General features: G+C 49.8%; 1 protein-coding gene across 5 annotated transcripts in view; it reads right to left on the bottom strand.

The window, feature by feature from the left end:
- LOC119460676 (plexin-A4-like) overlaps positions 1-27,036 on the bottom strand; it is a 356,289-nt gene that overhangs the window by 240,978 nt on the left and 88,275 nt on the right. For 2 of the 5 annotated variants that reach the window (XM_049672066.1, XM_037721722.2), the window contains exon 2: positions 14,702-14,773. The exons of the other annotated variants lie outside the window; for them this stretch is intronic. The gene's annotated coding sequence lies outside the window, so the exon portion shown is untranslated. The remainder of the gene's footprint in view (positions 1-14,701; positions 14,774-27,036) is intronic. 5 annotated transcript variants of the gene reach the window in all.

Genomic DNA, 27,036 nt, shown 5'->3' on the forward strand with positions numbered 1-27,036 from the left:
AACACGGTCAAGCTCAAAAGACCCCCGCTCCTCGAGAGGAAGCAAGTTGTGCAAAGGGACGAGACCCAAATGTGCTGCCGTTGACGTAGCTCCAGCTAGGGTAGTTCGGCGGTAATAGCGCGCGCTCTCTCCGCGACACCCTCCCCGTCGTCCTCCACCCCCGAAGTCCCACCACCAGATGGGGAACACATGGTTCGCTCCGCGTCCAGCCACGACGCATTAGGCGCATTCCTCTTGCACCGCCATTCTCGGTAGCGCGTCTTTCAAGATCAACGTGCAGACAGGGAGCCCCGACCGACCCCAGACGCCGTACGTATGTATGTATGCTCGTACTACAGTTGCACGTAAACTCGACCCAACAGGAATTTTGCAAGACAGAAGCGCACACGAAGTCGATGGCAACGCCCTGTCGATCGTGCCGAACATCGCGTTGGCCGAGACCTCTGACAGTGAAAAGAACAAGCAAATTAAAATTTTAACTAAACATGAAACATCCGCTTTTCGTTCGACAAAGCGGTCCGCAAGCAACAACGACGCCAGTGGGCCTCCTCCTTGTTCCGTGACACCTCTTAGAAGCGAAGTTAGTTAGTTAATCCACGCGCACTAAAAGAGGGGTAGAAAATATAGTTTCGAGGCAGTTCTCGCTCGTGCCTCGAGCGAAGCCTCATGGCCAATTCCCTCCTCCATACATCCAAAATTCACCAAACGAGCTTTCTTCTTTTTTTTTTTTTTTTGTTTTTCTCGGGGAACTGTAAAAATTCCAGTCTCGTCTCGTCCAAAGACTGGACAAGTTCCAGACCACGCTCGGCAATCTGTTCGTGCTTCCTCCGAGTACCCTCGCGCGGCGACCGCTGTAAAACTGTCACCTATTCTGCTCTCAGTCTTCGCACCCTCCTTGCAGCCCCCCCGCCCCACTCTCCATCCGTTCTCGTTTTCTTTCCTAGTTCTGTCTCGTTTCGCTCCGCGTCGGTCTCCAACAGCGCCATCGCTCGCATTTTACAGCTTTTCCGAGGCGGCGTGCCTTCGCCGCGTCCCACAAGAGCTGAACGGGAGGAAAGACGGCCGAGTGAAGGCGGCTGCCGTTGCCGGAATTCCGGGAGAACGCGCATGCGACGCCGCATCCTCACTCGCTCTCCGCCACATATATACTTGCTAGTCCAGCGACGCTAGCATACAAGAAGAGGAAAACATTTATTACGCAGCACGCCGCACATGTGGACTGAAAGCCACTTGACGGCTGCGAACACCGCTTGCACTGTACGGCTGGTCGTGAAACGAAATAAAAATAAATGACTAAACAAGTAAACAAGAAAGGTCTGATATTCGCTCATAGGTGGAGTGTACTTACAACGTTCGAAAATAACCACGGTGCTTGGTAAGGACACAGAAGAGTTACACACGTCTTTTTTAAGACGTGTGTACGCTTCTTCAGGAAAGCAGCACTATTCATATACTGCGAAGTACTAAACCGGCTTTTTTTTTTTTTTTCTGTCGTTTTCTGTTTCAGTTTCTGTTTTACTCTATTCATGTCTCTCTTCGTTAGCACAGGTGAAGCCAGCAAAAAAAGGTTGAAGACGATACAACCTCTAGTAGAAGCCGATGAAAGGCAACGATCGGCCAGTTGGGGTATAGATGAAGGTTAGTATGAACTGCATAACTTATTGTGAGAGCCGCGTTGGAGCGACAACGTTTGATCGACATCCACTAGAAGTTGAATCCCATTCCAGCTTTTTGACATCAGTAATCAACATCACAATCATCATCGTCGTCGACATCATCATCAGTTTTTGACACATCTTTAAAATGCACAATCTTCGGCATCAGCCCAGAAAAGAGGCTACAAGCAGACGTTAGAAACAGACATACCGCATACGAAAAGTTGGCGGAAACTCTCCAACGACGACACTGGCTTCAGACAAACGCGCACATCGATTTCACATGTGTGAGACAAAGAAGCCAATTGGAAGGTGGTTCACGTAGCTATACAGTTCTGAAGTCGTTTCCTCGATCGATCATTTTTGAGGATATCACTTTCAGTGCGCGGTCATTAGCTACACCACTGCTAATGTGTTGCTCGCGGCAGTGAATCGCTGCTCTGTGAATTCCGTCTAACAAAGGTGAAATATTCCCGAAAGTGAACCACCGAAAACATGGTTCTGGCAGCAGCGCATTGCAGAACCTATTTGTAGCATAAAATAAACGACTACAGGCCTTCCGCGCGGACAAACACTACAAATATACTTGGTAACTAAGGCAATTACAAGGAGAGATCGACAATGTGCGCTCGTCTTGGAACAGGCACCGAAGAATCGTAAGCCCTTCGCTTAGTTCCACAGCCCACGCAGGCAAGGGCAACCACGCATGCGCACGATGGACACTCTAGAGAATCGACGAGGAGCACCAGCTGTATGCAAACAATTTGCTATACCGGTGGGAAACGTCTGCAAGGCGCGGCCTTGGTGCATAAACGCCCGCAGGGTGACATCGCCTCTCTCCGGCGAAGTTATGCGGCTGAGTGAGATAGCTAGCGGCCAACGCGAAGCATATGTAGCATTCACGACCGGTTCACGCCCGACCAAGGTCCAGTTCATTAGCGGAGCAATCACGCTGCGTAATACCATCACAATGCGGCAAGCAATCTTCGTTGCTGCCAAATCACACTCACGAAGGGCACTGCTGGGAAAATGGCGGATGAAGCTTCGAGGAATGTTGATGCCCTCTCAGTCAGGGAGGGACCAGAGGGGCCCTTTACGACACCCTTCTGTGCCGCTTCGACGTGCAGAAAGAGATACAAAACTTTAAACTTTATTCATTGTCCTTGCTGGGGTCAAAGGAGGCGGGGGCCGGAAGACAAGCCCCACCGGAGCCCCTCTTCCTCAGGATAGGGATATCGAAAACGCCTCTAGCATTGCACAGCTGATTAGAAAAGTCCCCTTTTGCGGAAAACAGCTCCAGCACCAGTTTCGGAAACAAAGACTGCAGGCTACGTATATTGTTTCGGGAAATCGCAATAGAGGGGGAAATAATATGAAGTGACTGACATACTACGAAATAATATGAAATGAGGGAACGGGGGCGAATTCGGTGTAATTTATTCGGCCCTCTGTAGAGCGTCTACAACAAGCGTGCGACAGGTCGCGCAGACTCACGAAAACCGGTGTATGCAGCCGGACAAATATATTAATCACGGCGAACACTGTCAGCGTTCCATATACACGCATACTAGCTGCGTCCTCGACCTGACGTGCCCGACTGCTCGCTCGCAGTATTACGAGATGGGACTGCTAACGATTGGCTGCTTTTGAAAACCGCACGCGCGGCCTCACGCGAGTGGGACAGGTTTAAGCATGCAGAGAAATGCGTCGCGCGACGTTACCCGAGACCCAGACCAGTCTTAGGAACGCGGCAGAGCTGCATCCGGATGGACGGGGGCAGCTGGTGAATTGGTTGTGCCGTTCGTTCGTCGTGGCGTCCTGCTTCCCCGCAGTCGCTCAGCGGGGCCGCGGATTGCGTCGAACTCGTTCGACCAGCGGCGGCGGGCGCAGTCGGCTTCTTAATCGCAAGGACGTCCAAGGACGTCCGCCAAGGCTGCCGCTGGCTCGACGCCGGAGGAGAGGCGAAGGCGACCCAGCGGGTAACCGATAGCGCCCTGTGGAATCCCAACCATCTGGGGCGGCGGCGGCGTCGCCGTTTCCTACAGATTGGGCAGCTGCTGCGCCGTCACCGCTCCTACGACGCCAGACGCGGAGGGGATAAAAAGAAAATGCTCGCGCCCCGACGGCGTCCCTGGCCATGAGAAAGGGCGGGGCTTCCGCCTTCGCCGCAGCAACCCATGCGGGGCATTTCGCTGCACAAAGCCACTAGAGTTACGGGGCGTAACGTAAATGGTGCAGACTTTCTTACGGCACTTTCGAAGCTGTCCGTTCTCGAGAGCTGCGTATACAGGGTGTTTCATTTTAGCTGCACCAAATTTTAAAAAATTGCCTGTGGCAGATAGCACAATTTTACTCATTGATCTAAACTACTCGATGAGGCGGCCATTACTTCCACGAGAAATCAAAACGCCTAATTGAATAATTAACATAATTACGCTAGTTAACTTTTTAATTAATGATTTTACGGCACATCTTTCAATCTACGAATTATAGCCACTGAGTTCGCGAGGCGTATCCACTTGGAACGAATTCTCAGGACTGTAACCAGTTTCGAGATATTAATTTTAATGTGTCCGACGAAATGTATGTGCGTTCCAGTTAACTTTTTGAGGAAAACGCTGTTTTATGCATTGAAGCACAAAGTTAACTGGAACGCCCATGAATTTCGTCGGACACTTTGAAAATTAATATCTGGAAACTGGTTCAGTCCTGAGAATTCGGTTCCAAGTGGATACGCCTCGCGAACTCAGCGGCTATAATTCGTAGATTGAAAGATGTGCCGTAAAATAATTAATAAAAAGTTAATTAGCGTAAATATGTTAATTACTCAAATAGGCGTTTTGATTTCTCGTGGAAGTAATGGCCGCCTCATCGAGTAGTTTAGATCAAGGATTATAATTGTGCTATCTGCCACAGGCAATTTTTAAAAATTTGGTGCAGCTAAAATAAAACACCCTGTATATATAGCGCAATAAAGTGTGGCTCCGCGTTAGACTGGTTGCAAAGAGGTGATAAAAAGACGCGCTTCAAGTTTGAGAAAAGTTTGAAGCAGGGAATTTTTCGCTCGTAACAAACAATCATCGAATATATGCGTTAGATCGTATGTCGAAAGCTGTAAAAAGCACTCGTCTCCCAAAACACGAGGCCCACCGCCACAATCCGTACGACAGCTATATAACACGAGGACATACGCAGGCGGCAATGTAGGCCGTCAACACACAGCCGCAGTTCTCCCTTCTGCAGCACGCGAGTATCGCCACCACGTAATCGTTCGCAAGCTCCCAAACAGGCTCCCCAAGTGTGAAGGACATACCAGGATATAGAAACGGAGGCAATGCCGCGCTATCCAAACGTTCTGCATCGGTATCTATATCGTGGTTCGCCGTAGGCGCATATACACTTGCCCGGTATGCCCTGCACGCCACACGACGGTTCCATGCCGCCACCGCAGCAAAGCGATTTCGGCGCGAACACGAGCAATCGCCGCACGACGAGAAGAGAACGCTGCTGCACGAACGGTGCGCAGTTGCGCGCGGCCCGCTGTGGGAGGTTGCAGAGTGCGGGGAACAACACGTACCCCCTTGCATTCAGACACCGCCTTGACTAGAAAGGCCCCTTCACTCGCCTGCTGACGTCACAGCACCTGCACCGTTCCAGCTGTTTGATGCTAGGCGGCCGCTGTCTCTGCCAATTTATTTAATACAGCTTAATACGGTGACAAGGCACAGGAAAAAAAAAAAAAAAGCGCACGAGACGGAACCTTACATACTCGTAGATACGCGACATTTGATTTTTGATGCATGATATTTTGGAAGATGTTGGCATAATGAATGGCGCCGGCCACATTTATTCACATAAAATTAATACGAAATATAATATGCAAGCACAAGGCGGCACTGAAGAGAAAGGCCACAGGAATGATGAAAGTAACAGAAAAGAAGGTCACATAAAGACGTGAACTCAGGTGGCAAACATGCAGTGAAATGGCGTCACAAAACAGATACTAAGTCAGCTCACAGAAATGCACATGTGAGGTGACATACTGCGACTCTGTAGAGGGGAAAGAAAAAGGAGTTTCTTTTGCATACAATCATGTAGATGTCCGCGTTATGGGACTCAATTTAGGAACCTGTGATGTCTACACCGTATATAAAACTCCGTCATCCCAGATTATGACAAATTCGAGAAACCATGACGCCGACTAGCAAGTCACACCGAGTTGCATGTAGTGCCAGTGATTCAGTATAGCGCCATTCGCGAAGTAAACAAGTAAGTCAACCTCGTCCTGTTATCCATACACGACAGAGGGCTCACAGGAAGATTAAGACGTGAAGAGCTCAACACTGGTCTAACGAAGTATCAGCCTCAGCATGAAGCCAACGTTTCAACAAAGGAACTTGGCCTTCGTCAACAGCACAATTTAAGTGGTCGGGATGGAGAAAAGTCCCGATGTCGAAACGTTGGTGCGACGCTGATTGAGACGTTCCCAGTATGACCGCATCTGATCGGGCATAATTAAACGGTACTATAGCATATGCTGACGAATAGAAAACAGACCCTCCCTATGGCTGTTGTACGCCCGCGGTCTTCTATATCTTAGCTCACAGCGGCGTTTCTACTGCGCAACCCGGACGGACTGCGCATATAATCTCTTCTTGAAAGCCACTCGGCACGAGCATTTCCGGCGCGTGAAAGCCCTCGGCAAACTACTGCGCCAGGCGACCGAAATGGTCATGCAGGCGCCGCCACTTTAACCCCGTTAACCGCAGACCGCCCGCCCCACTTGGCATGGCATCAGCCAATCGGCCGATTAGACTACGCCAGTCCGGCTGCACACATACGCACGCAGTCGCTCAAGGCGATACGCCGCCGGCGCTCGCGGCGGCCACTATATACACAGATTAGTACGCTGGCCCAAATAGGAGAGAAAGCGCGCGTCGTGATGTCAGTGATTAGCGTGCGCGCAGGCTGACATCACACCGGGCGAACCTCTGGCTATTAGGCGCGACCTAAACTACAACATCAGGGTAAAAAATAAGAAAAAAAAATTAAAAAAAGAGGGCCTAACACAGACGTCAATTAGGACATTAGGACAAAGAGGTCGAGAAGGCGGCATTCCAAGGAAAGTGAGTTTACAAGCAGAAGAACACGCACAGGCCTACTTGGCCGTGACTGCTGACGACTTGCGTAAAGTGGTGCGAAATAATATTTATGAGCAACGAATGTGCAAATATAACATTGTTCAAAAGAACGAGCACAGGCGTATTAGGCAGTATTTAAATCAAAAGCGAAGTACACGATGAATCTAGCTTGTACACAAGAGACACAAGAGCTCCATGCGTCTGAGATGAACAGCCTGCGATCGCCTACAGATGAACTGCGGTGAGGATTACTAAGTTAACATACCAGTAAATGTGTGGCGAATCATTCATAATGCCACATTGTGTTGCTTGCGTATAGATATGCGATGCACGCCAACAATCCAGAGCACGCGCACTGAAGAGCACGACTTTGCGTTTTGGGGCCAGTACGACGCGTACAAACGGAAACAAGCAGCCTGTATACTGTCGGACGTTCACTAGCGGCAATGTCCCGTTGAGTGTGCGTTGACTGTGCAAGTGTGCCGATGTGAAAGTGACAAAACAAACGGCGCGCCTGCCACTGTCCTTATTTTCCCGCCACAGAATACTCTGAATGAATGCCCGTCGCTACATGCGAGGCGTCGTGCGTGACTTCATACGTCACGCCGAGGCGAACGTATCACCGAAATCGATCGATTGAAAACAAGAGTGCCCCATCGCGCGCGCGAGGCGAGCTCACAAATAAGCGGTCGCAGACATCTGACTCGCTACGTTTCACCTAAGGATGTTCGCTCTAAGAAGCCATGCGGGGCTAACAATTGTACTCCGAGTACACTATAGCCAGGCGGCCAGGGCATAGAGAAATGAGCCTCCGGTATACGCACGTCTACGCGTGTTCGGTTCAATCCCATGCGCTGCTCGTCAAGGCTTTCTAGCTTAAAGAACTATACATACCTCAATATACAGCTTTCGAACTCCAAAACCATCATGCACAACCACACGGCCTAAAAAGGAGAGTTGGTGACGTTCGGATAGGAGCCGACAGCTTTTCGCAATCATCAATCACATCATCGAATACAAGCCCACTATTGCGACACGCACCAAGTCTCATACGCTATTATTATTATTATTATTATTATTATTATTATTATTATTATTATTATTATTATTATTATTATTATTATTATTATTATTATTCAGTACGTGGAAATAAAAGGCCGCGGGCATCGTAACTGCGTCGGGTCCGCGGATACCGGAACTGTACCATAACCTCCTCGATAGAGTTTATCGAGGAGGCTATGACTGTACATGAATCCAGCGTCCGGGGGAGAGGGGCCCGCATTTTACAAACACTCCTAAATATATCGCTGCATGGAGCTGCTTCAAAGAATCGTGACATAAACCAAACCTCGGGCTTACTTCCTGCGACCTCGCTTCAGATATCCTACCGAAAAGCGACACGCCGCCTGCTGGGAACAATGAGTTTCATACACTTGCAAACTTCCGCTTCTGTACCTAAAGTCACACCGCGTCTCACGTCAGTGCACAGTGAGCTCCGTCTATGCTACGGCATTCCAGACACGCGTCCTTCGCCGTGCAGAGCAGCTAGCCGAAAAAAAAAAAAAAAAAAAAAAAAAAACAGGAGAAATAAATGGAGAGGAGGGGGGGATTCGCAGACGGGCCGGCCATCCGCGTAGTAGTTGCGCGAGTTTTGCTCCGCACTGCACGACGAGGTCAAAGGGTCGGCGCCGAACGACCGAGCCGCGCTCGCATTCCACGCTCTTCGTGACGCTTGGGCAACGCCGCCAAGGGCCACCGAGAAGAACACACACTGCAGAAAAGCGTAACAACAAAGTTCGCGCGTGCGTGCAATCAAAGAGAGAGAGGAGGAGACTACAACGCTCTGTCCAGCCGTTAGGAAAACAGGCGCAGGGAGACGCTTCAAATGCAAACAACCATCCTGCACGCTCTTTGCGCGCGCGGTGCCGAGACTCAATCACCGCCGGACGCGCGCATGCCATGCATGGCTGCCGGCTGATGCGCTTCGGAACGCACGACCGTGCATGCATTCGTAGACTAGCCGGCGTGTTACGCGGTACAATGTTAGCGATAGGAGCCGGGACGCGCGCAAACAAGCAGCAGCGATTGTTGTTCTTTGACTATAGTCGATCAACCCGGACACCGACGGAGAAAACGCTATAGCACCAACTCACGACGCAGCCACTCAGAAACGCTCCGCGATTGCATTTGACAGGCGCATACAGCAAAGAGACAGCGCTTGTCGCTGACGGCTGGTATATTGCACTCCTTGCCATAATACGACAGAAGCTCGTATACGCTACGAGCGCGCCAGGCCTGACCTAACTGCGACTCACAAGCTACAGGCGGCCTCGTTTTGGGTTCACGTTCCGTTCGAAGAAGTCTCGGGCGACCATTTACCGCCCGGGCATCGTACACAAAACACTACCGCACGATGTACCATAGTGTGCCGTACCGATGCGTGTTAACTAAATATTTTTCCCAAACAGGTGTCAGCGATTTTCGCAAAGTAGGCCTGCGTTCATCCAGAGAGCAAAGACGGCCCAGTGGTCGACTAAGAACAAAATTTAAATTAAAAAAAAAAAGAAATATAGGAGCGCCTGCGCTAAGCGCAGCGGTCTTACAAAATAATCCTTCTCTTATCGGCTCGACATAAGCGCTTGCCTTGGTGTCCACGGAATAAGCTGTTTGAAGTGCGATAAAAGAGAACCGTGTGCATAATGCCGCAGAGCCTACCCTTGCCTTTCCCTTTTCTGTCTAACATCCAAAACCAAGCACGCATTAGTAAAAGGGAAAATTCGACGGAAAACCGTAACCGAGCAACAATAAGAAATCGATCAAGAACGTCTTTTATGTCAACATGTATGTTCCCTTACTTAAAATACACGGGTAAGATAAATAAAGGAGGGAGGGGAAGGGGGGGGGGGGGAACAAGTCGGTCGTATGCGGCATTTCGCGACTCCAAGAACGCCGACAGCGGAGAGAAAAAAAAAAAAAAAGTACTCTCGCTCGGAGAGGCCGCGCGAGCGTGACGCGAAGCCGCGCGTTTTGACGCGACACGCGAACGGGCGCGTGCGCGTGACAGGACGCGATATACGGCAGCGACGAGGACTCCGGCGTCGGCGGCGGCGCGCCACTAGATTAGTCACGACGGCAGCGGCGACGACGCGCCGAGCCGAACCGCGCACGCCCGCTTCCCCCTCCGCCGTCCTCGGCAGAAGCGAGCTCCGACAGCGCAAACAAGGCGACACGCGCCAAGGGTCTCCGGCTACGCGAGCGGCCCGGGCAGCCTGCCAAGAACATCGGATGCGATGGGAACCGAACACCGCGCGCTTCGGATGAGAGAGGACGACGCTAACTTTTATGAAAGTTGGATATGGTGGGTGTGCCAGCCACAGGTCCCCAAGCACCTCACAAGACGAATGGGGAGAAGGCAAGAAGTCGCGCAACGAGATGAATGAGAAAAGTTTCACACGCAGTCATGCACAGTCCGAAGCTGTAAAGGAGGTCCCAAGGAACTGCAAGCCACAATACCGATGCCAACTTTATCACAAGGGCTAGGAAGCATACTATTTGGGACATATGCCTTCTCCAGCAAGGCAACGCTGAGCTCCATTTTCTTTTCTCTCATTCTTTTACATGGCATCGGCTTAAGTGAAAAACTATAGCCTATTCACATCAACTCATCACCCTTGTCTCGCCTCCGCACACCATGCTCTAAATATTCGCTTGCCGAACTTTCTTTTTTTCATGCCCTCCTCCTCTACAATCATTCTGTCCTACAATCATTCTCACCAATTCATTGATGAGCTTTCTCTCTCCGTCTCTCTCTAGTAACGTTACTTTCAACGAAACTTTCTCCACATTGTGAATTTGCGCGGGTTTACACACACAAGAACACGTGCACACGATATTATACGTATATATGCAGTTACTTTCAACGAAACTTTCTCCACATTGTGAATTTGCGCGGGTTTACACACACAAGAACACGTGCACACGATATTATACGTATATATGCAGTTAAGAGACCAGTTCGCTCAAAAGGTTAACGTCGAACATGCTGCCTTGCATTGTAGAACGCGACGGGTCTTTGCGACTTACTGTTGGCACTTGTTTCCACGTACGCGTGGCTACGTTGCTCACTTCTGTCATCGTTCTTTCATATAGTGCTCTCTTAGCTCTATTTTCATTCGTCCCTATATCTCCTCTCCCCCATCGCAGGGTAGCAAACCGTACGTGCGTCTGGATAACCTCCCTGAAATTCCTCCTTGCTGTTTTGTTTCTCTCTCTCTCTCTCTCTCTCGTCTTATTTCGTATCAGCCAATCTGGATTTCCTCTTCTGGCGCTCAGCCGCGCCCCCTCAATGGCTGCAGGAGATTGCGCCAACCTACTGCTTTTCTGATACAGAACCACTTCTTTCTGTCATTTCTTTCCACCTCCTTTTCATATTTGTCTTTCTCATCTTGCAATTTCCTCAATCATCTCCTTGCCAGTGATGGAAGCGACATTTTACATTTTGGAGTAAATTTCGGAGCAGAAAAAAAAAATTCCACTTTGGAGCAGCCATAAGTGTTTTCGGAGCAGACGGCAAAATATGTCATTCGACTCCTGGAATTAAAAGCGTCACAGAAGCGTCTCATAAAAACTTAAAATGCCAGTTCTCGTAACAGAAATGAGATCAAACCGGTAAAGCTGAGCACCACATTATGAAAGTAACCACAATCACATATGACCGTTGCCAAAGCAGTAGTTGATAATCGGCATGAGATTGAAGTAATCTCAGTCACTTTCATATTTCACCAAAACAGTCTGCATGTCAAGTTCAAAAATACAGCCCCCTAAATGAGCTATACACTTAAAATGCCAGTTCTTGTGGCAGAAATGAGATCAAAGCGGATAAAGCTGAGCATCACAATGTAAAAGAAACCAGTCCCATATCACCGTTTCCACAGCAGCAGTTGGTAATCAGTATGAGGTCCAAGTAATCTGACACACATTTTGCCTTAGGCACCGTGGAGAACGTTCGCCGTGAGAAATGCCTCGGCGGGCTCGGCTGCAGCCAAGGCTAGGATTGGCTTCACTGCGTTTTCGAAAACGATGATAATATACAGCTTGTTTCGGATTCTTTAGGGCTCATCGGTTGGTCACACGGTTGAAGTTCCTCGTCTTCATTTTCACAGCGCTCTTTCTGAGGAGGTTCGGAGTAGTTACTAACAAAAATGAAAGTTTGGAGCGGCATGTAGCAGCCTTCCTCTTTTGGAGTAATTTGGAGCAATTGGAGAAGCACTTCCATCACTGCCTTGTCCTATGTAGAGTAGCCAACCAGACCGCTTTCTGGTTAGCCTCCCAACCTTCCATTTATATTAATTCCATTTCTCTCTCTCTCTCTCTCTCTCTAGCTAGCTAGTTAACATCCAATTGCAAGATCCCGCATGCCCCCCATGTCGCACAAAGCTAACATGACTGAGAGAACAAGTCGAAATGCACGAGTTCAATAAGGCAGGCTCGTCTGCAATCCCTAAGCATTTCTGCACAATTATCCGAAAGACTGACGCAACGCTAGCAAGCCTCCATTTGCTTTATACTTGCCAGTCACCGCAGGAAATCAAAACAAGACGGCACACGAAACTCAATGCGACGGAGATCATCGCAACGATGTCGACTTCTCCGGCAGCCCACGCGTTAGAGGCACAGTGCCTCGCGCGAACTTCGGTTTCTTCTTCCCCGTGACGCAACCGCACCGCAACCACCACGCAAGGTGTGTGCGTACGCGCGCGCTCCACGCATCGAGATCCCGGCGTGCACGACGGCCGTTGCACAAGTTCGAGATTCCCGGCGCCCTCGCTCGCCGCTGCTGCCGCGTCCGCACGGCAAATGCGGCCCGCCCGCGGGCCATGTTTGCCCGCACCGAGAATTACACGGGCAAACACGAGCGCGCTGGCAACACCGGGAGCGCCCTATAGCTCGCCGCGGGAGGGACGCTGCTGCTGCTGCTCCGCCGCATGCTACACAGGGCGCGCACGGTGTTGACACAGTGGCCGGCACGCACCGGGCCCTCAGTATACACGCGGAAAGGAAAGCAGATGTCGGGCACGGGAGCCCACGGTGGGGCAAATAGACGGGCCCGACGGCAGGCGAGGTATTTCGAAATAATGGCGTCGTATAGCATGCTCACGCTGCAGCGCTTTCGGCATACAGACGCCGCTAGACGACCATTTTGGTACCGCGTTACCGCTCCATCGCAAGTAACCGCGCAAGGCCGAATGCCACTTGCGCACGAGTGCGGGATTATCTCACGCTCGCGTCGGTTGTACGCCTGGCAGGAAGCAAGAACGGTAATAAGCAGCAGATAGCTATGCGGAGACTATAAGATATTTCAACGTGCACGGTTACCGTTCCACCATTATCGATACCGCCTGGCGCTGAGTGTACATGCGCAAATGGTGAAAAGCAATTGCGGTAACGGTACGGTAAAACGGCGGCGCCATGCTGACACATTCTACTGTTTCGGTGAGACCTTAATGCCGTTAATACGGTGACACTGGAGAGCTTTCACGGATAATCGCAGTGTCATTCAGTGTCAACCAACAGTTTTACAATGGCATTTATATAGCACTTTCTGTACGCTAAACGCAAGCCCTTAGCGGGACGCAACGCGGAGAGCGTCCGTTCATGACTTTCAGCTTAATGTACCGGGAGGGCGAGGGGGGGTCTATTTCGGAGGTTGTCAAATTCCGCCATATTGTCAATTCTCTAATGGCGGCATTTTGCACCAATCGGAAAGGCCGTAGTATCCCTCTGGGCCTGCTCTGGGCCTGCTCTGGGACATAGCCGACAAGATATGGCCAATTCAACAATATGGCACAAATTGACAATATCCAGAATAACTATCCGGGACGCAAACGTACAGAACACGTTAAAAGAGAAGACGCCGCCCGGTGCATGCCTCGTGCCAAAAATGTCCGAGCCAAGACAATTTATTAGGAATCATCCTGCCAATTCTATGCCGACGCGTCTTGTCAGGCCTATATACGGGTACCAGAATCGACGAACGATCTGGGAGATGACTATGGATAACTTTTGCTTACGGCCACTTAGTTGTATACACGAAATAGGCTTACTTTACTCTATCCTATGTCACTCTTTTTTTTTTTTTTTTAGTCCTGAATTATCGAGGCATCACTCCTGAATTAAATCTCGATCTCTCTCTTTCTTTCTGGCCATATCCATATCACATGCACAACCAACTATTGTTTCGTCTCGAACAATTGGTCATAGAAATCTTGCACTTTTCGAAAAAAAAAAAAAAAAACAGGAAATAATAAAACAAATAAAGGGGGAAAAGGAGGGGACCGCGGGTCGTCGCAGGGGCCTGTGTCACGCGAAGACAAGTGCGACTGCGCGACGCCGCGGAAGTCGGCTCTTCCGCTCAAACACGAGCGTGCGCGCACAAAACAGAATCGCGGGCGCCGTCGAACGGAAGACGGGACCAGAGCCACAGCCGCCGCCGCCGTGACAGGAACGCCCCTTTTCCGTTTCCGACCCGACACCGCCGTGCGCCCAATTAGCGCGCGCGGCTTATAAGGGGAGAAGCGCGCGTCGCACCACCGATCGCGTCCTCCATCACGGAAGGCACAAAATACAAGACGCTTGGAATCTATATGGGCGCTGTCACGTCACGCACAGCATCAGAAACGACCGAGTATGTCGCGCCCAGGAGACACACAGGCCCTCAAGCACAGGGTGTCACACAACTGCTTCACCTACTTCTGCACTGGGATCTAAGAAACGGGTGCATCTGTTGTCTATATGACAAGCTCAATGTCCTCCACATCAGTGTCCGGCACGAGAAATGCATTACTAGAAGTAGATTTTTTTTTTTTTTCCTTGCTATGAACAATGGGCAGATGTTTCAAATCTTACCTCTCAGAGAGCGCTTGATATAGTAGGCACGGCCGGTTCTCACTGCGCTCAGTTTTCGACACCTTTCGTCTCCTGAAAACCGAAAGAAAAAAGTATAGGTGAATGCGTTGAGCCCAAAACACAGTCATTTAAACGCGTCGAAATCAGGCGCAATATATTTCACCAACACGGAAAATCTAGGGGTGTGCGAAATGCTTACGTAAAATTGCATCGCTTTCTCATTGATTGTATTACCTAAGCTGACATTTCTAGAGACAGCGTATTGCGACAGCTTCAGTGTGGCAGACTGTTACGAGAAAAAAAGCCGGCAGATCCCACGCCCTGTGGGAATCGATGTTATGCGAAGCAGAGGGCGGATAGCGTACCAAGTTAACGAAACGACCATGAGAGCACCAAGACGTAGGCGGCTGTTTCATGACCTACATGGCACGCATGTCATGACATTCATGTCATGACTTCCCTAGGAGTCCCTTTAGCTAGGCCTAAGAGACCTCAAGGCGAAAGCATTAATCGTGCTCATGACTATGACTTCGACCATCAACATTTAGCCTTTTCCTTCACTTAGTACCCACGTCCGAACCCATTTCAGTGGTTTTTTGTGTTAATGTTTTCTCGCTCAAGTCATTCTCATTTTTGCTGAGTCATGCTCATGACTATGGCTTCTACCCCCATACTTTAATGTTTCCTTCATTTAATACCCACGTCCGAACCAATGCATTTCAGTGGATTTTGAGTAATTTTTTTTTTCTGAGTCATTGTCGTTTTTGCTGAGTCTTGCTCGTGACTATGACTTCTGCCATCATCTTTTAGTGCTTCCTTCACTTAGTGCCCACGTCCGAACCAATTTGAGTCGTTTTTGAGTGGTTTTTCTTTTCTTTTTTTTTTTTTTTTGCTGAGTCACTGTCATTTTTGGTGAGTCAAGGTCATGATTTACGGCTTATACCACCATCCTGTAGTGTTTCCTTCACTTAGTACCTACGTGCAAACCCATTTCAGTGGATTTTGAGTGTTAATCTATTTTGCCGAGTCATTGTCATTTTTGATGAGTCATGCTCATGACTATGACTTCTACCATCATCCTTTAGTGTTTCCTTTACTTAGTACCCACATCAGAACCCATTTCAGTGGTTTTTGAGTGTTAATGTTCTTTCGCAGGTCCATTGTCATTTTAGGCGGCGGTTTCACAACCTACATGACACGCATGTCATGACCTATCATTTATGTTCGTCATGCATGTCATACTATGCCAATTCTAGTACCTCCTAAGTTAACGAAACGGCCATGAGAGTACCAAGACGTCGCCAGCTGTTTCATGATCTACTTGACACACATGTCATGACCTATCATTTATTTTCGTCATACATTCTTGTCATACTACGCCAATTTTGGTAAATACCAAGTTAACGAAACGGCCATGAGAGCACCAAGACGTCGCCAGCTGTTTCATGATCTACTTGACCCACATGTCATGACCTATCATTTATTTTCGTCATACATTCTTGTCATACTATGCCAATTTTGGTAAATACCAAGTTAACGAAACGACCATGAGAGCATCAAGACGTAGGCGGCTAGATTGATAGATAGATACTGTCAAAGTGGCAAATGTTCGCCAAGAAATGATTCGCATTTAAAACATCCGTCTTCTCAGGCAACAAAGTTCGGACTAATGCATTTTTCGTTCTCCTAGCGCCACAAAACAGACCACCGTCATCATCTTTTTTTCTTTTTTTTTTTTTTTTTTTGTCTTTCGTGCAGAACAAAACATTAGACGTTTAGAATACCTTAACTTCTATATGAACTCGTACTATTACATGTACCGAACCATTTAAACCATTTATATGCAAGCTTCCCAAATAATAAAAAATGACTAATTTTCACAGAGGTAGGTGACAGGAAAAAGCCATCCTTGTGCATACCATGTAATTTGGTAAGTTGCTCATGTTCCGCAGTATGAGTAAACCAAACTTTTTTATGTCGCCTTTGTAGTGGTCACTACATTTTTCAATACCTCCTGTGTGGAAACTGCTCTTTCATTCATTTCATAATTTCCTGAGAAACTTGTTTGGCCTTGTCAGTTCACAGCTCTATCCTATACGTTGCTTTCACTACATTACTCAAGTGCCTTGCGGTTCGGTGGATGCGAAATTTTGAAGGAAACGAATCTCACTTGAAAGAAGCTGCTTAGTCTGTGTTGTTTTCGAGATATGTTTTCACCTTTCCCAAATGATACCTTAAATAAGAGTGCTGCAAATTTAATGTGTTTTGGGGCGTCTGACGTTCTCATAAAAGGCACGTGACCCCCTAAAGCGGCTTCACTGCAGTGCAGCTTTACAAAAGTGCCTTTTTAACCTCAGAAGCATTGCACAATTAATAAAAAATTCACACGTACGAAGAGTGAGTCATAGAGATTACGCGTTTTCAGTGGTTCGGGCAGATTAAGGCGCATTCTTCAGGTATGAATTTCTAAACGTCGCTATGGAGTTCACAATGGTATAAAAATATGGCCATTGAACCAAGAAAGTTACTGCACTAAAGCCAAACTTCGCACATAACGAGTGAATGACATACAGTTTACTTAAGTGAAAATATCTGGGTGTATAAAGAAGCGTTGCTCTGTAGTCAATTCTTGAAATTCATTTCCCACTGAGTGATGCGACCGCACAGCACCCGCCACTGACAGATGGAGCTAGAGGTCGTTGTCTGGAAAGGAGTAATGGTGCCAGCACTAACGTTCGCAAATGCCATCTGTGCTTCATTCAAATCGGATACCTTGTCGGGGTTCGAAGTTAACCAAAGATCGGTAGGCCGGTTGGCTTTGGGAGCCCACGGTAAAATCACAAATGAGGCAGTACAGAGGGACATGGGTTGGGCCTCTTTTGAAGTCAGAGAAGTGCAGAGCAAAATTAGTTTTGAAGAAACACTAAGGAACATGGATCAAAATAAACGGGCGGCTAAAGTTCATAAGTATCTGTACTTGGAAACAGTCGACATAGAATGAAGGAAAAGGTCAAGAAAGTTGGCGACCAAGTACAGGGTAATTTAAAGTGTAGATAGAAAACCAGGAGTCATCAAAAAGAAAGTGAGAGAAACAGAGACAGGGACAGGAACACAAACGATCATGGAGATTTAAAAGAACGCGAAGAAAGAAATTAGAAAGAAAAATCTGAACGATAACACAAAGGGTTTTGTCTAATGTTTGCCTTGCTATCTGAGGCTCGAGCTGGTTGCCTAAGGAGAGAAACATAGCGGAGCGAATATTCGCAACCAGATGAGGCATGTGTATGCTGCAGCGAGAATCCGGATACCTCTCAGCACATCCTAATGGAATGCGAAGGGATTCACCCAGTGAGACCGTAGGTAACGCACACCTTCCAGAAGCGCTAGGATTTAAAGTGGACAGAAGCGTCAACCAGTCAGCAGTCGAGATAAGCAAGATACGTTTAAATCTATTGGTGGGGAAAAAAAAGCAGGGAAGAGATTGATACCACCGGATCCGTTACAGGCATAGGCAGACATACAAGGTAGATAAATAAGTTTTGAGGAAGAAAAAAAGAAAGATTATGGAGACGTATACCAAAATGCAAGAATGAAAAACATGTACAGCCTACCTCATTAAAATCAAGCAGGCTAGGTGAGTATTTGTCCCCGCCCCATTTCAAAGGGGATGTCAATAAATCATCATCATCACCACCACTAAATTCCTGAACATGACTGCCAGCCGATGAATCACAGCGCCTTCATTCGATCGACGGCATGGCTAACAGCTCGGTCTCGACGACGTGACATGTTCCCAATGGTGCACCTGTTTGCTCCACTATACCTCAACTAATGTTATGGCGCGTGGCACTAGCGAATGGATATATATAGATATATAAACTTTATTACAAAGATAGAGTTTTGTCTTGCCCCGAAGGGGCATCGCTAATGGTCGGGGCCCCTGGTCCAGGGCACCGCTGGCTCTTGGTATCTTCTCCGCTCTCTGGATCAGCTTGAGCTGATCGTCGAGGGCCGAGCTGGACAGCAGTGCCTCCCATTGCTCCCTCGTGGTGTTCGTGTCGTGGTGTTGTGGTGTTGTCTGTTGTGTAGCGTGCACTCCTGCGAATGGAAGTTGCAATAGTCGCGGACAACTTTCTGTGGCAATGAAGGGTAAACCACGGGTGCGGAGCTTCTGCACGTGAGTTATCGCACCAAGTAGTCCGGCAGCGTTCTGCAGTGCTTTTGTGTGTGTGTGTGTGTGTGTGTGTGTGTGTGTGTGTGTGTGTGTGTGTGTGTGTGTGTGTGTGCGTGTGTGTGTGTGTGTGTGTGTGTGTGTGTGTGTGTGTGTGTGTGTGTGTGTGTGTGTGTGTGTGTGTGTGTGTGTGTGTGTGTGTGTGTGTGTGTGTGTTTTGTTTCTCGGAACAGACGCTGAATCGACGCAGCTTAAACGTGGGAGGGATTTCGCGTTTACTCAGACGCAGAAGGAAAAGGCCGCAAAATAAGTGTCGACTTCAACATTAAGTGGTTTGCTTTGTCTTATTTAGCTGCTCTAAATAAGGTGTTTATGTTTGCGTTATGATCACTCGCATATGCGCCCCCGCTCACCCGCTCTTCCGCCTGATCTGCCAGCGTTTAGTGTATAACCGAACACGCTAAACCTCTCTGTTAATTTATACGTTGCTACGGACGGTTTACGCCACCGCCTATAAGTAACACGCGATGAATCATCGCAATAACAGTTCCGAGCGCTCTGAATCTCAGCGTCGCAAGATGGCGGCACCGGCACTGCAGCTCTTTCCTACGTCACCGGTGTTTCGGTTTTCGACAAGCGTATAATCTGTACACAGACAATCTAAACTTCCCAACTGCTGTTCTGTCTTTACGACGCTCAGTTGCCGCGATTACGCGAGGACGATAGTGCTTCTGCGTTACGCCCTTACGCCCGACTTCATATAAACTCTGAACACTGGCACTTCACCTCGACTTTTTCTCGTACATGTGTCCTTACGCGATCTGTCTTCGATTATTCGAGAAAGCCTCCGCAGCGCTCCTTTCAAAGAGAATGAAAAGAAGTGTACGGGAACAGGGCCACTACCGGGACGCCGAGGAGCGAGCGCAACTTCTTGCACGCCTGTGGTTGCGGTTTTGTCCCGTTTCCCATGACGGCGGCGCGCCTGTGAAACCATGCGCGGCGAACCGCGCAGCGGGATAAGAAAAAATAAATAAATAAACAAAAAAGCCAAGGCGATCCGCAGAGCCAGCCCAGCGCCGACGACGGCCCCGTCGGAAGCTGCAGGACGACGTCGCCTGTCTCTAATCTCCCGAGAACAAGACCGGCGACAAAGCGAGTCGCGGGAAAGAGGAAAACGCGTACGGAGATTGCAGGCGAGAGCCGACTCGCAACAGGGCCTGCAGCTACTAACCGCGAGAAGAATGACGGCCCCAATACGCGTCGGGTGCTCTGCTTTCGAGTGCACTGCGCCACGGTATATTTAACGTTCTCAGCGCTTCGCCGCCGAAGGTGCCCGATGGCGAGCGCCTGTATCAAGTCGCGAGACCGTGGGAACTTCGGTCACTAAATACGGCTGTGCGCTAGTCGCAGCTTGAAAAACAAAGCGCGGAAGATAATAATAATAATAATAATAATATATTAGGCTAAGGCGGGGCAAAATGCGACAGAAGTTTGCAAATAGTGAATATTTTTTTTTTAAATTTCATTCAATAACATAAAACAACAAGACAGTAACATTCTTTTGGGTACAAGGTATGTGGTACATAAACATGGCTATGCTCCCGCTGTTCAAAATTGAAGAAAAAAGAAATAAGGATTGTCACAAATGTCTCATTTTACCCCAACCTGCGCGGCAAAATGAGACACTGCGCGGGGCAGTGTCAAAAAAAAAAAAAAAAAAAAAAAGGTAGTTCAGTTCTTGCAGGCGAAACACTTGAAATTAACTCCGTGAGCACCCACGCAGTCTTCATGAACCCACTCTTTCCACTACTCGCTGTGAATCCAAACAGAACCTGGCGCTGTGGTGCTCCACAAAGTGCTTGCAGATCAAGCACCGCCTGTCTTTCTTTGTGCTATTGCGATTTCTTGGATGTTTGCGCTTTACTGCATGGCTTATTCAACGAATGTAAGCTACATCTGTCCTCACGAGAGTTCTTCGCCTCTTCTTGTACTTTAGATGCAAAGCTGCGCAGGTGTTTCACGGCTTTCATCATGCTCAACATGGCTTTGTGAAGCGACGAAGTTAGAACTGCGCTATACCTTCAGAGTTCCTTGCTTTGGTCTTTCCTAATTTTGGCACTGGATAAATCTCATGCAAAGTAACGCCTCTCAGAATAATTTTCTCGTTGTGCCGGGTGTTACTCGACGAGGCTATGTTAGCGTTAGTGTCTTCATCGTTTTCCACATGCTCTCCTGTTACGCTGGCAGACGGCGGCTCGTCAAACTCTATCGGGGTCATCTAGAACAGCGCAGGAAAATGGCCACACACCATACTTTCGAAATCCAGATGATGTTCTCTTGTACGTCCGCACCATCCTAAACGAGGAAATATAATATATAATGTTCGTAAATAAATGATTCACTTAGTAACAAATTATTTATGCCGATTCAACGCCTTCTTGTAGCGTTTTGCCCCTTTGAAATGCCCGAATCTAAAAACATTTCCCCTTTAACCAACGACACTTACAAAACTAAACTTTTGGCAGCATGTACCTAGTAGTGCAAAGCAACAATACAAATGCTTACGTTAGTGAACTAACGTGGGAGTACCTTCATGCACGGCTTCGAAAGTTTCAGCGAGCAGAATTTCACCCCTTTTTGGCGGGTCACGAGCTCACTGTCAACCCCGCGCATTTTTTCCCGCACGAACTCTTCGAACAATCACGAGCTTTTTTATCAAAAGGAATGGACAATTACCCCTACCTGTTGATGAAATAAAGAACAAAAAAAAAACTTTTTTTTTTCCTTAGGTATATGCGGCAGCAAAGTCAAAATGTCGCGTTTGGCCCCGTGTCTCATTTTGCCTACCTTACCCTAGACATTGCAGTCATACTTGAAATGTTTTATACACGAATGTGCGAAATGTCCTTAAGACGAAGGTGAATTCAGGAAAAAGAAAGAAAAAAATGTGGGCAGCTTGCACCAGTGGTGCAAGGCTGGAGTAAACAGTGAAGCCGGTGATCGACCTAGCTTATTCCAGGTTTTACTAGGCATGGCCAAGTTTTGCTAGGAAATGCTATAGTGCTGCTCGGCACGGTATTCCGAATCGGCACGCTGCCGACGCGCAGATTCTCGCTTGGCCGCGCGACGCGCTTCAAGATGAGCGACTTCTCCTTCGGGTGTCCGGATCTTCTTTGGTCGTCCCATATCAAGGCTACATATGTACTCGCCACAGAGTCAACGAGAGTTCTGCCGCCTTCGCGGCGGCTCCGAGCTTTATCTCCCCGGTGACGTCCCGGCCAAGCTGCGCCTCCACACTTGCCGGGGCGTGGCTGGTGGAAACCTGCCTAGTTGCCGCCAGAGGCGCCTGCTGCAGTGACGGTCACCATGCGCGTTCGGCGCGAACGCGGGGAAACGCGGACAGCATCGGCAGCAGCTCTGCGCATTGCCTCGCTGATGCTACTACAATTTATTTCTCTCGCTCTCCTTTTCTCTTTCTATCTCCCGAGCATAGCGCGAGCAGCGCGCATGCTCTCCTTCCCTCTCCTTAACGCCCCATGTCAAGGCAACATGTGCACGGCACGGAGAGGAGGCGAAGCACAGGCCGTTGCTAGGCAACGTGCGCTGACGTCATCGCCAGGAGCAGTTTATGTTCGCACTACGAGGCGCAACCAAGAGCTTAAACAGCTCCGCTGTTAAAAAGTGATACGTTATTAAACAGCACCATACACAGGCAATACACGAGGCAACGCCTTTACCAGAAAACCCGAAGCACTCTCTAAACGAACGACCAAGGTTTCGGCCATGACGTCAAACCTAGATGTTACTTTTAAGAGCGAAACTATCTAGCTAACCGTAAAAAGTGGCCTCGCCGAGTTATGACGTCACTGCGTTGACTAGCAACCACCTCGCGGAGCGGCATGTGTCTCGCCTCCTCTCCGCGGCGTGCAGATGTTGCCGTGACATGGGACGTTAAGGAGAGGGAAGGAGAGCATGCTCGGGAGAGAAATTGTAGCAGCACCAACGAGGCAACGCGCAGAGCTGCTGCCGACGCCATACGCGTTGCCTCGCCGCGCATGCGCCGAAGCAGTCGCGATGACGTCACCTCGCGTTGCCTTGTAACCGCCTGCGCAGGTGCGCGCTCGCTTCGCCCGACACAGACACGACTCCGCCGAGCACCCGCCAGTTGCGCGCTACTGCGCATGCGCCGTGACGTCACCCCAGTGTGTCGTCTGCTGCGCGCCGCCCGTGCACTGTGCATAGCTTTCGCCCAGTGTACATGCGCTTGGCCTCGGAGTTTGCCATAAAGGGGCTGCGCGCAGTCGTGTCAACTTTCGCTAGATATCGAGCGGCTGGCCTCCAACGCGTTAGGCGTCGGCAAGCAACAGCGTTCTTGTCACTGCGCCAACCATGGTTAGCCTGCCTGCGTTTGTGGTATGCCAGGAACGCTGTCGCTCGTAGGCGCCGATGCGTCCAGCGCTAGTCACGCGAAACGTCGCGAAAGGGAAGGTACCTCCGAAAATGATCGCTCGAGAATACCTTCCCTACATGCGTAGTTAAGTTAAACCAAGTTAAGAACTAGCAGCAACCAAGTTAATACTTGGCAGTAGCAGGCAGTAAGACTTGAGGATCGTCAGTTGCGCTGCGCCCAAGCTTTGCACGACCGAATGCAAATTTCCCCGATTTTTTTCGCTTATCCTCTGACAGGCACGTCGCGCAATCTCCGTCCGACGGTGCCATCGACTGAAGCAGGCACGTCTGATATGCATAGCCAAAGGCTACTGAGAGAAATGTCCGGCAGGCAGCTATAGCAGCACGACGGCACACAGTTGCGGAATATTGTTCCCGCCGTTAGCGATCTGAAGTTGCCGCTATTGTGCTTCCGAAAGTCGCAACGTCACCGATAGCTTATTGAAAAGGAAATGAACTTGAACCACGAACTCTATTTGTAAACAAGCAAGAATGTTTCGAAAATCTAGCAACAAAACGGAAGAAATCGCCGGGGAAAACGCAACGCTCATTTCTGGTACTCTGCGCCGCCTTGAAACTGTGCACTAACGAGAGAGAGAGAGAGAGAGGGAGAGGAAGCAACTTTATTTGACCCGTTTTACGTAGGAGACGGCCGAGATGCCTTGTATCTCGGCGGCTCTCTCGGCCAGCTGGGTCGCCCACTCTTGCTCGTGGTGGTCTGAGCTGAGCAGCAGGGCTACACGTTGCCCTTCGTCTTTTATTTGGCGGCCCCCAAAATATTCCGCCTAGCGACACGCCCACAATGTGCGGCAGGTCCACTCTATTGTTACACAACTTAGATAATACTGCGTAATTTCCGGGATAAAACCGACTGCAGGACACTGGGTTCGAATACATGTTGGTCTGGCGGGGTCTCCAAGTCACTGTCTGCTTCTTAGTACATTCAGGGTGAGCCGGGGGATACCAGATTCTATAGGCAGTGCTACCTCTGCGCTGCCGTTTCGCGACACGGAAGGACGTATCACATTGGGATCCGCTCATATCAGCGTATACAAGTATGTGCCTCCCGTAATGAACCCCAACACCGCGAGCTCACCTACGTGGGCTATACGGCGTACGGCTGTGTCCAAACGAAATCCATCAAACAACAGACGCCGGCTCAAAAAGCACGCCGCGCTAGGCCAGAACACAGCCCCAGGCCCGCCGCTCCTCTCCCTCTCGATCGTTCTCTAATTAACGCCGACACATAACCGGGAAATGCACGCGGGAAGACAGCAAATGAAAGCAGAAAAAAATAAAATAAAAATAAGAGGAAGCATTGAGGAAAGTAAGAACGGCGGCGCACGTTATCTCTGCCACTACGGGGAGAGAGAGAGAAGAGCGGAGAGGCGGCGCGCGGGAAGCGTTCGTGCTTCCGACGGCTTCGGAAGCCGAAATGAGAAACGGCCTCGCGGCCAGGTCACGTGCACGCTGCCGACACCGGCGGGAGGAACACAAGGTGGGGGAAAAGGGGAACAGCGGGCAGGCTGGGGTATCGGCACAAACTACATATACGGGGGCCAGGTGGCGGGTTCGGTTTCATCCCGTTATATATATACACGACGCGCACGAAGAGGCCGTGTATCTCTGCCGGCGCGGCAGTTTCGGACCGCAGCGCACCGTTTGCTGTATGCGCGGCGCGCGACTCAATCACCGAATGGGAAAAAAAGCGCGCGGCCTTCCGCGCTGCCACGATTGCGGCACGAAGAGCTTGGCCAAGCGAGGACATACTAATCGGCGAAAGCAACGGGCGGCCTCAAAAAGTCACTGAGCCGTCCCATGCACGGTCCAGACTCTCTCTACCCACAGAAGAGGTGAGAAGGGACGGAATCAGTTTCGGCATAACAGATGGATTGGCAAGTGCGGCAATGGAGGATGCCGGCTGTCCTGTTTTCGGCGAGAATATATGAGTGGCAAGAAATGCGAATACGGAGCAACAGGATGAAGGCAAAGAAAGGCCCCTCACGTATACGACGGACATGCCTCCGTATATACGCGGATAGCTGACAAGTAAACCGACGTCCTACAGTGCCCTCCTAAGATTCCCCCGCCACTGCTACGGACATCCACGCATGCGCGTAAACACATGCGCTCTACTGTAAATAAAGTGTCGGTGGACAGCAGGGAAAGGGCTGTAGGTATACGTACTCCACTCAATGCTGATGAAACTAATTTCGCTTTGCATTTTGTTTCGGAGCATACACGGTCGCACTGACCCGTAGCGCTCGCATAAACTACGACAAACCCTCACAAGAACTGCAGTATGTACGGACCCTCGGGTTCGCGAAGAGAGATACGATAAATTAGGGAAAGTTAACTTGGCGTATCAGCGTACATGTGCTACCCGTAAACGAGACAAGCATGCCCGCTTCCTTCGCGGTCATTGGAAATACCGCACACGCATACGCACACAACCAACGTCGAGGGAAAGCATGATGGAGAGTCGCCAGGAAGGGGGGGGGGGGGGGAGAGGGGGGGGGACGAGCGCGCCGCCGACCACCGAACACCACCACTGCGGGCACAACCGCAGAGCACGCGCAGCGCGGTGTGGCGGAGGTGGCGGCCAGATCGAAAAGGGCCCCGCACACGAAACGTGTTCGGGCCGACGTCGCATTAATTAGAACGTCGACGTAGCCGCTCCCCATTAACGCGCAATTAACGGCGAACCTCCGACCCCGCGCACTCGCGCACGACCACCTCGCACTGCCAACGTGGTATACTGTGGAGGTGAGGCCATTCCACACGAAGAACGACAGCGAAAAAAAAAAAAAAGGAAAAAAAGGGTGGAGGAAGTGGAATAGGGGAGCGGTAAATGGCAGAGGCAGATGAGCATGCATCGCTTTCGGCCAAGTCGATTCGGAAAAGCGCCCCACGCGCTGAACAATGGGAGAATGAAGCGGAAGAATGGCCTTCCGTACTCGCACAGGTGCGCGCACTACGGCATATAACGGCGAACCGTGGTTACTGTTGCGTCGCTTTCAAGGAGATGCGAAGCTTTCCAGTGCACTTGGACAAAGTGTACAGAGGAACACGAGGACAAGCACACGATAACAAAGGGCAAAGCGGCTTCGCGCGTTAGCGAAACTGTCGAAGAGCGACGCAAGAACGGACTGAACACTGTGCAACACCAGTAACCAATGCCGAATGTTATCGATTCAAGTGAAAGAAAGCGGACAACTGTCAAAAACGACGATTATACAGGCAACACGTCGGTAACAACCTCCAAAAAGGAAGCAGGATGAATTAGACAATGCCACACGTCTGGGGCACAGCTAGAGGAGCAGGCAAGGCCAACCACGCCGAACGACGAAGCCGAACACTGTTTTGGCGGAACTTATTTGTTATTTGCTGTTCACGGGCAGAGCAATGAGTGTACCACGTCCAACCTCATAACCAGCGACCAAGAAACCGCTGGCGCCGATTAGTATAATGAATGTACGAGGAGGTTAGAGGATGCGAGGCAGCTGCGGTGAAGGCGGGGGAGGAGCAGTAATAGAAACCAGCGCAGACAAGGGAGGTATAGGGTGCACAGGGGCCAGGCATTAAAAAAAAAAAAAACTGCGCAGCACGAGACACGCGCACGCTGTAGGGGCAGCGCCGCCTGAGCGGAGGGGTCCGCTGGTATCATGTACTACGCACAGCCGGCGACCGCGCGTCGCCTCTGCGCGTCGAGCTC

The sequence above is a fragment of the Dermacentor silvarum genome, chromosome 8, assembly GCF_013339745.2.
Source record: "Dermacentor silvarum isolate Dsil-2018 chromosome 8, BIME_Dsil_1.4, whole genome shotgun sequence".
In the NCBI taxonomy this organism is placed as follows: domain Eukaryota; kingdom Metazoa; phylum Arthropoda; class Arachnida; order Ixodida; family Ixodidae; genus Dermacentor; species Dermacentor silvarum.